Source organism: Scardinius erythrophthalmus (genome assembly GCF_964197995.2).
Source record: "Scardinius erythrophthalmus genome assembly, chromosome: 2".
Lineage (NCBI taxonomy): Eukaryota > Metazoa > Chordata > Actinopteri > Cypriniformes > Leuciscidae > Scardinius > Scardinius erythrophthalmus.
This window is the reverse complement of record NC_138222.1, coordinates 61,671,365-61,681,670: the sequence shown is the minus strand read 5'-3', so window position 1 is coordinate 61,681,670 and position 10,306 is coordinate 61,671,365. Positions and strand designations below refer to the sequence as shown.

Below are 10,306 nucleotides of genomic sequence, written 5' to 3'. Positions count from 1 at the left end.
GATAAATGAGGTAGGTCAAAAGCAATCAAAAAGTAGTCAGATTATATTACCTTAAATAATTTAATGGATTCTGTTACTAAGTAAAATTTTTGTCGTGTAATTTGTAATCAGTAACGACTACATATTGTAAGTAATCTACCCAGCACTGATAATAACTGGCCTTCCTAAAGTTTGTTTACAGCGTTGGGGTCGACCATCATCATGTTGTGTTTTACTATTTGACAATGGCCCGTTCAATTTGTTTTACTACTTTTTGGCAGTTTGTTTCAATAACAGACACATTTGCAGAGTATCCATGAGTATCCATTGCAGAGTATCCATAATCTGTGTGGGTTTGTGGTTTGCTCTAGCCTTTAGACAGGAAAGCACTAAATTATGCTTTATGTTTTTCTCGTGATTTGAACAAAACTCTTATCAGTGAGGTTTGAAATACGGCAATCGTACTGTCTGTCTGTCTGTGTGACTGTTCTTGAATCGGTTTTAGTTTCGCAAATAAATCACTCTGTTGGATCGACACTTTTTAATTTGTCAAAAGGATTTAGAAAAATGGTCTGAATCAATTTAGTCTCAGTCACAATTAATTTTCCGATTCGGCCCAAGTCGATTCGCAATTTGTTGCTTGTTGGCAGAAGATAAATGCCTTGACGTGAAACTGAAACATGTTTTTACATTGGAGTAAATAAGCCAAACAGCCTCCTCGTTTTGAAACAGCCACACAAACCAGTGGATCAGACGGATCCAGACCATCTGTCTTAGAGGAAAGGAGTAGGTTTGAATAATTGCGCTCAGTTCATTTCTTGGCCACTGGGATTCGCCAAATCACCCAAAGGGGTCTAGATGCTAAAGATACATGATGCTTATTCACCTCACATAATGTTAAGTATATTTTTTATATACGGGGGTTAAATATAAAGGAAATATATTCTTGTGCCTTCTCAACTACATGTTTTCCGTTCTCATAGGTGGCTGCTGCTCCCATTATTATTGCATCAGACACAGAATCCGCTTCTCTTGCTGCATCCCATCCTGTAGCTCCTCCTGCAACGACTCCTGAAAGAGTTGCGGCTGAAAGAGTGACACCAGCAGCGTATGTACCGACCCCGGTCTCCAGCGCAGCTGCTCCAATACCCGTCCATGTTGCTCTTCCCGCTTCTGAAGTGCAGGCTGCTTCAAGACAGGTCACTACTATTGCAACACATAAACCAGCGCCCATTAAAGCACCAGTTAGAGCCCCTGCTGATGCGCCTGCAACTTTAATCAGAAGATCATTGTGAACAATCCTCTCTGCTCTTTCTCGCTGCTGGTTTGGAGACACATTGTCTTCATTGGTATTCTTCATCATCTCCAGCTGAATCATCCTCTCCACTCGTTGAAGAATCTCATTGGTGTAGTGGTCGTTGTTTTGCACCATATTATTAATTGTATCCAGCAGATTTTTCACCTGGACCCTGTTGCTTTTGTCCCAGCAACTACACGGGCAATGGACACATTTACTCCAGTATTTACTGTCGATGACGTGACAGCGGCCTCCGCATTTATCAACAAGCTCCTGTAGTTTTGGACTTCTCTGAACAAATTCTTCAATGGTTTGGCCCTCTAGTTCTTCACCATGAGTGAATAAAACCACTGCACGATTAAAGGTATCCTCCCCACAATATTGACTGATTTCATCCACAATCTCAGTTTCTTGTCTTGTGTACCTTTCAACTTTCAGAACAATGACAAAGGCATCAACACCTGGAGCGCAGCTAATAATGGATCTAATGATCTCAGATTTAATGTTCTCATCGTCACGATCCGTGTCAAAGACTCCAGGTGTGTCAATAACTGTGATCTTTTGTCCATAAGCCTTGCTCTCTCCTCTTACAGATGTGTCTGTTACAGAATTGGGTGAAGCGTCAGTTGTGAAACAGTTTTTTCTGAGGATTGTGTTGCCAGCGCTGCTTTTGCCATCTCCGGTTTTCCCAAGAAGGACGATCTTTAGATCTTTAGAAGAAGACACGCTACCTAATTAAAGAAGACATTTGTTATATAATGTTAATCTTTATGAGACAGGCATTATGTTTTTACAGCATATTATTTTATTACAGCATACTTACCTCCCATTACCTTAATTGATGTTAGTCTCTGCAATGGAAATAATACTAAGGTTATTCATGATTCTGAACCAATCATGCATTAGATGAACAACTGTGTGCTCTTCACTATAAAGTCTACACTGCAATTATACAATGAGCAATGAAAGCACAACATTTATGTCAAACATCATTTTTAGTTTGCAAATATGCAATATTAGTGAAAATATATTCTTACTGAGCTGTTTTGCATGTTCTATATTTATTTAAATGTTGCTGTGATTTATTTATTTATTTTTATTAATTTTTTTTATGAAATATATAGAAATGGTTTGTATTTTGAGGAATAGGTGTGTGGTCTTGGATTGTATATTACAACACTGGTGTATACAATGTGAGTGAAGTGTTTTCTACTGTGTGGAGAATCGTGTGTAATAACAGAGTGTTTCCAAGTAGCAAACGTGACGCAGGAACAGGGTAACCAGGCAACCAATACCAACACAACTACGAATGCCAGAATGAATGAATTTCGAGGATCAGGAAATGCCGGACAGTTTATGTGGGACACTTGGTAACTCTATAGAAGTAAATTCAGTTAACATCCTTTGGAAACTTGTGTCAGTGGATAAAAAGAGCAATAATTCCCATCTGATTTATAATTTGTGTTCATCAGTTGAAAATGATATATGCGCTGATCGAACATGGTCAATACCATGTCTTTTATGTTTGCATAATTCTAATTAAATTAGATGTGTGAGCGCAAATAATCATATATTTCAAATATATATTTACTAGTATGAATAGCAGTGCTGTTTATTTATGAAGTAATAATATTCTATCTAAAGAAAAAAAAGAAAAAGAAAAAATTTTGACATCTTGCAAGAAATAAGCAATTGTGACACTTACATGAATCCAGACAGAGGTTGTAGAGGTTTTATGAGGAGTGTAACAGGCTTTATGCTCCTGACTTTCACTTTCTCTATACTTATTTTGAGGAGCTCTACATTTAGTTTCGTTCTCTTTGTTTTGCATGAATAAACTGATTAGGGAGGCGCTAACTCTCTTCTTATTAGGGATACAGTATTAGGAATTGTGTATTAGGCACTAAACCCCAGGTTATTTTATGGGTTTCATTTAATAACGTAACAATTAGCTACCGGAAAATTACAACTAAAATGCAAATTGTTTTACAACTTTACTTATTTCACCTGTACAATAAGCAAATAAACATTGTGTGTATAGTTTAAACATTGACAGGCTGCAGTCAAAGGCGTTTTTTCCAATGTCAAACTTCATTTCTAAAGATCAATTTCGTATGTTTTATTGGTCAACAGGAGCTTTATTGAAGATTCAAAATAATGTTCAGTTTTAGGAAACAGCAATAGAAGTTTAAGGTAAGCAGAAAATGGAAACCTGGATGCTATTTTTTTCATGCTGCATGTCTGACACTCAAGTATGATGACAGTTATTTGTTTTTAGTGATTGACATTTTTCAAAGACCCACTGAAGTGCCTTGAAATGCGCAGCATTGTTCACTGTGTTGTAATTTCCACTGAAGAAGGAAGACAGGGCGGGACATATCGAACAGCCCCTCCCCCCTTTTTGAAATAACCAATAGCGTTTAACTTATATCACATCTCGGCCAGAGCCGATTTGGCAGCTAATGACAGCCAGTGTTAAATATTCCCCTTTGAAATTTAATATGAAACTCTTAATCACTCCTGGTAACACTTCACAGCGACCATGTGACTTTCTGTAAAGGGTGTAAAATTCAAAGTACTTACATAGGTTTACCTTCCTTTCCTTTCTTTTTTTTTTTGTCTTTTTGTTTGCAAAAAAAAAAGTCAAGCCAGAAAGTGGAGAGGATGTTGATGGATCATCACACCAAGCTTTTGCTTTCTTCTTAAAAGTACAGTATGGGATTTTTTCTCCACTAGGGGTCGCTAACCTCTTTACAATAACAAAGGCGTAGTTTGATGACGCAACACATGCTAAGAATTATGGATCTTGTCGTCAACGTCAAGCCGGCCGATCTAATAATGTTTATGGTTGACTGAATACATCGATACTTTTATCATGACTGTGATATGAAGCAGTTCAGGATTGCTAAGAGACAGCTATCAGCTCCACACGCGACGCGAGTCCCGCGGATATAAAAGGAATATGGACATTTCATTCTACCGAACTACACGCAGAATTACTACTCACAGGTCAGTTTATTAGACAAATTAAACTTGTGAGGTAACGCAGCGCTGTTTCATTGGTCTAACATTACATTAGCACTCTAAACTGCATTTGAATGTGTTGAAAAGTATTTTAGTTTGTCTGTATGAGACTAACTTAGCAGTAAGCTAGATCAACATTAGAATAACATACAGATCATATTCTAACATTTTATCATTGTTGAACTAACGTTATATAACATTGATTCGTTTTATGTAAATGTGCTCACCTGTTTAATAAAGTACATGTAGGAGCGGTCGAAGTCTCGGACGTGGAGCTCTCGTTTATATACTGTCTATGGGAGCTCTAGGCATCTCGAAAACACCGAGCTGATATTGATTCTCGTTTTAGTTCTCCTTTTTTATCCAAAGTCTGCGTGCCATGGTCCATAATGTTTGAACAAAACAACAACAGCGTGCAAATAGACATTGCGAACTCCACAGATGTCTGCGTCTGTCGCTTTGGTTAATCAGACGGCTCTGGTTCATAGCTCTGGTTGCCATGGCACCATAGGCGGAAACCAGGGACAACGCGGATATGACGCCATTGACTGCGACATAACGGAAATAAAGACACGGTCCGTGTCTTCGAATTAAAATATTAATTTCTCTGGATTTAGAAGTTAATTGGAACTGTCGGGATAATGTAAATACACAACTTTAAAAAATATATAATATAGATATAGTGATTTTTTTTATATTTTTATATTTTTAAAGCAAAATACATATTGTGCCTTTAAAGAAGTTTTGGTAAGAAACTTTCAGAATAATTCTTCAAGGAAGACTTAATACATTTCTAATGAACATGATTAATGTTGCATGAGCGCCATCTGCAGTTCGAAATTTAAATTTGGCTTTTTAAAATCTGATTCATCATAGAAGTAATCAACCAACAAATCATTTATCAAAACAATCATTGCTCATGCATTATAGAAATGAAACAATAAAACAAAATGAAGTGTGCTATATATACAACACATTGCCTTGCTTTTAAGATCTCCAAAGATGTTATACATGTGTATTTTTATGTGTGTAGTCGGTTAACATGAGTTTGTCAAATAACAAGATCATAGATTAAAATAACTAAAATAGTTACAGTTAAAATTTAAATAATACAATTTTATGGTTTTAGGAGCTGAATGTTCTTTGGGAAATATATATGTGGGAATGTACAGTAAGACACTCACACTAACAGACAGTAAGATGTTTTATTTTTAGCAGGAATAACACAACTTTGGTTTTTCAAAATCATAACACCACACATGCATTTACACAGTTGTATTTTAAAAGAATATAAAAGACAAAAAAAAGTTTAATTCTCAAAATTACATATGGAAAGGCCTAGAAATTGCTATAATTTGAACTGAAAACAAAAATAAACGGCAATAATTTCTTCAAACAAGAAAACAGAGACTTCAAGAAACCCTTTTTGAAACATGACAAAAAAAAAAAGCACTGATCATTTTTCATTCACTGATTCACTGATGGACAGATTAAATGAAGCGTTCACAAATATAAATGAGATTCTCAGACTTGAAAGGACTAAAAGTGATGTTGGATGATAGAAGTGAAGCTTATGAACATGTTTGCATTCGTCTTGGATAATGATGCTTATGCGAAACATCCCAAGTAAAAATTACTTGCAACCATCTTTTCACTTTCCAAACCTGTAGCCTCTAAAGTGGTTCCTCCCCTTCCACATACTGTACCAGTGGGTCCGCGGATGGCACATCCGACCTTTTAAATCTGGTGGTGTGTTAGTTTGTCTCTTATAGAGAACAGGCAAACACTCGTTGCCAACGACATCACAAGCTACAACCACAAAGCGCACTTTCTTTTCCAGAGTCTCGACTACACACTGCTGCTGGTTATTTACTGAAGTGCTGTTAACAGTGACAATGTACACTGGGAACTTTCTTCTGCTGATGCACAAGTTGCGTCTGTATATGATGCCTTCTCCATTGCAGATATGTATAATTCTATCCTTGTTGTTTTTGCGGAGGAAGAACTGGAGAGGAGGTCTGTCAGGGCCACAAAGTTTCTTCTCTGTTAGGTACTCTGCCCAAGCATCTCGACTGGCTGTATCGAAATCATATGAGAGAATATGTTTGTCATTAAAATGATCATAAGTGTTGTTATTCCGAGATCTCTGGCAGGGAAAACTGTAATCAGCGAACACCAGAGTGACGAGGAGAACGAGGAGAACGAGGAGAAGCGCAGATCTCATCCTGAGAACAAGAGAGGGACAGACACTTAGAGCTTCACAATCAGTGGAAATCGGCCATTAATAAGATAATTAATAACTTCTGCACGGCTGCATGGTTTTCTGAATATATCTCTATATGACTAAAGTAACAATAATAATAGTTTCTTAAATACTCTTATTTTGCAGCAAGTTATTGCCACATTAAAATTTCTTATTTTGTTTAATATTTTTATTTATTATAATAAATTACTATTATTATTATTATTAGTATTTATTATATAAAGCTTTTATTTTGGTGGATAATCACAGGAAGCTCTCAAAGCCGCTCTTTTGATAACAACAGATATTAAAGTAGATGCATTATTAAGATGATCTTCAGTATCTGAACTGTATGATTTACATGCGTACAGTAAATATAGGTTTACCTGTGTGCCGTTCTTGAGCTCGTGGAAATGAAAGAGTCTTGTTGAGTCTGAGCTGGAGTTCAGAAAGTGTTCGAGCTCATTTGACTGATTTTTATTGCGTGGAAAAGAGGGAGGAGTGAAGATGAGCCCGTTTCTTGGAAACTCATCACAAACACGATTCTTGCAAGTAAGCAAAACTTAGAGGATGTTTTTGCATCTTTGAGATTCTGCCCTCAGGAGATTCTGTAACACTTTACAATGAGGTTCCAGTTGTTGACATTGGTTAACTACATTAGTTCACATGAACTAAAAGTGATAAATACTTCTAAATTAAGTTTATTCATCTTTAATAAACTTAAAGTGCTTTCATGTAGTTCAAACAGTAGAGTGTTGGCTTCGATTCCCAGGGAAAGCAAGAACTGATAAGAATGTAAATGTGTATCTTGAAATGCAATGTAAGTCGCTTTGGATAAAAGCGTCTGCCAAATGCATAAATGTAATTTCAACATTTACTAATCTATTAAAATCAAAAGTTGGGAGTGTCAATATTGAAGGGTCAATGAACAATTGCATTAAAGATTAATAAAAACTGTTACAAATTTGTTTTTCAAATAGTGTAAATAATTTTGTAAATTATTTATCCTTTATTTTACCAGGAATAATCCCATTGAGATTTAAATCTCTTCTACCAGGGAGTCCTGACCAAAATGGCAGCACAAAAAGTTTCACATAAACAGATTACAAACACATAAACCTGTACGACTGTACAGATAATTGTATCATCAGCATATAAATGTATCTTTTCTGTGGCTGTTTCATGAACTAGGTCATTTATATAAACTGAAAATAAAATAGATGGTAATCATTCAGTGCCAAACACAGTATTTAGTCAAATACACCAGTATTGAGTCAAGTCAAATTGATTTGCATTGCACTTTACAGAAAGTTATAAAGTTTATAAAATCTTAATCCAAACTTTATTGTCAGCTGAACCCCTTTGACCTAAAATATTTATTTGAAGTTCCCTCTGAGATTTTTAGTTAACATTTCAACAATTTAACATAATGTGTTCATAATGGATTTAACAGGTTTTGCGCTCAAATATTAGTGCTCGAATGTGCATCTAACTGGACGTCTAATATTATCAGCAAAAGGGAAGTGCCACTGAAGGGAAGTGTCTCAACCAGAAGGAAAAGTGATGATGATGAGGATGATGATGGTGCCTTGAATTTCATAATGATCAAATCTCTTGTGAAATTTCAGTGTCAAATACATGCTGACATTACTACATTTGCTGCTGTGCTGGACAATTTGCTTCTTTAAATAATTTGTAGGTATTGCAAAAGAGGGAAGATGATAACAATGCTTCAAAAACATTGAAATATTCCATTTTAATCATTTGATAACAACTACAGTGGATGATTTAGACTCATTAACAACTGACATTTGCTTGTTTACTTGAGTTTACACATTAGCCACAGGCTGGAGTTTTGGGTTTTTGCCACTGTCGCCGCTTTGGCTTGCTTAGTTGGGGACATTTAATATTCATCAATATTATTGATCTGCCTGTATATGAGAACTGAACTGAGCTGGACGATGACATCACGGTTTTCTCCAGAGCGACTGTATATATAAATGAACTAAATTGATAACTTTTCTAAAACAGAAATGAAACATCACTGAACTTAGAGCCCTGCATTTAAGCCCAAGCCCGACGGGCCTTGACTTATTTAAGCCTCTGGGGCCGCAATTTTCACGTCATCGCTCACACGCGGGCCGGGCTTCGGGCCTGTTTTAGGCTTCTTCTTTTTATATTTTATATAAAAAAATCAGTAAGTTGCAGATGCTCTAAATACAGTCATTTTCATTAGAAGTAGACTTACCAGTGCTTACCCCACTCTTTCTCATATTGCTGTCCTTGATCTTAAAATTAGCTGATGATAAAATGCAGCTTACCTCGTATCTGTTGCTATACCGTTGTGTCGATGTACCGTCTCTGCGTGTCAATAAAGAGGAGTCTTAGGCCTCATTATACTTCTGCGTCGGACCTACGCCGGAGCCTATACGCCGTAGGCAACGTGTTGGTTTTAATTTATACTTCTGTGTCGTTGTCCGCGTTGACGCGCACCTAGGGAGCATGTGAAACCCCGAGGGAGGGGTTCTGGCAGACCAATCACCGCGCTTGTGTCCGCGTAGAATTGACGCGTTGTTACATTTTTGGAGAGGTGCATGTCAGGGTACGCCGTAGGGTACGCGCGCTACACACAGCCTACGACGTAGCTACGGCGGCAGTTCGACGCAGAAGTATAAAACAGGCTAAAGGCGGGCATACACTGCGCGATGTCTGTGCGATTTCAGCCAATTTTTTTTTTTTTTTTTTTTTTTTTTTTGCCTACTCACACTGAACGAGTAGATCGCATGCGATGTAAAGCCAAAGCTCAGGATTTATGTGCTCACACTATGCGGTCCGAACGTCGAGCTGCGACTTCACTGCTCACACTATACGTGTGAAATATGCGCAAATCAGCGCGATAAACCCTTGTGTCGGGTTGTGCCTATAGACGATATCATATATCCATAAACAAGCATCAAAAAACAAGCATCAGCTATCAATATCAAGATGATTTAGCATTTCCAATTCATGTATTCAATTATTATTAGTATTATGTATCATTATTATTATTAGTTGAGGCCTACATTTATTATTAAATTGAAAGGCTATTATAATTAAATTGCCATGCAATAATTTCATAGTGCATCACCGCAAAACCACGCGCTGTGAGGATAATAAAATATTACATAAACAATTTTCAATGAGGAGGAGTAAGCCTCTAAAACATTTAGGTCGATTACAATGAATTATAGGCATATAATTAATTATCAACAGTCTATAATATATCCGAACACTGCAATAATTTATCAATGAAAATTTAAAAACAGCTTTGTTTCAAAAACATTGTTTAACAAATTAATAAAAGAGGCAAACTGTACATCGCAGGTGGCTTGGAAGATGTGGGTAATGGTTAATCCATTTTGCAACATGAACTGGAGGTAAGCAACAGTAATTTATTGCTAGTTTGGACTACAGAACTCGTTTTTTGTTTTGTTTTTTTGCTGCAGATGAAATGGTTAAATTTCTGTTTTCGCGCAGGCGCAGTGAGGGAAAGAACACTGAGTTTAGGGCAATCAGTTTGTAGCTTTGCTTCAACTGTGCGATATAGTCACGAGGAGCGACCAACATTTCTGACATGCCAGGAATTCATCAGACCATCCAATTGCCGGTCGGGAGAGGTTAATCGCCTCTCGTTTCCCCCTGAACACTGCACAAACACTGCACCACAAACGACGCACGATAAAGTTGAAAATTGGCCCAACACACTAGCCGCTTGGTCGTCACTT

General features: G+C 36.9%; 1 long non-coding RNA gene across 1 annotated transcript; it reads right to left on the bottom strand.

Moving 5' to 3' along the window:
• Nucleotides 1-5,491: 5,491 nt before the first annotated feature.
• Nucleotides 5,492-6,994, bottom strand: LOC308682713. The gene is made up of 2 exons (XR_014029182.1): nt 6,929-6,994; nt 5,492-6,525 (listed from the first exon to the last, which is right to left on the bottom strand). It is a non-coding gene; the product is annotated as an uncharacterized lncRNA (long non-coding RNA).
• Between the last annotated feature and the right edge of the window lie 3,312 nt (nt 6,995-10,306).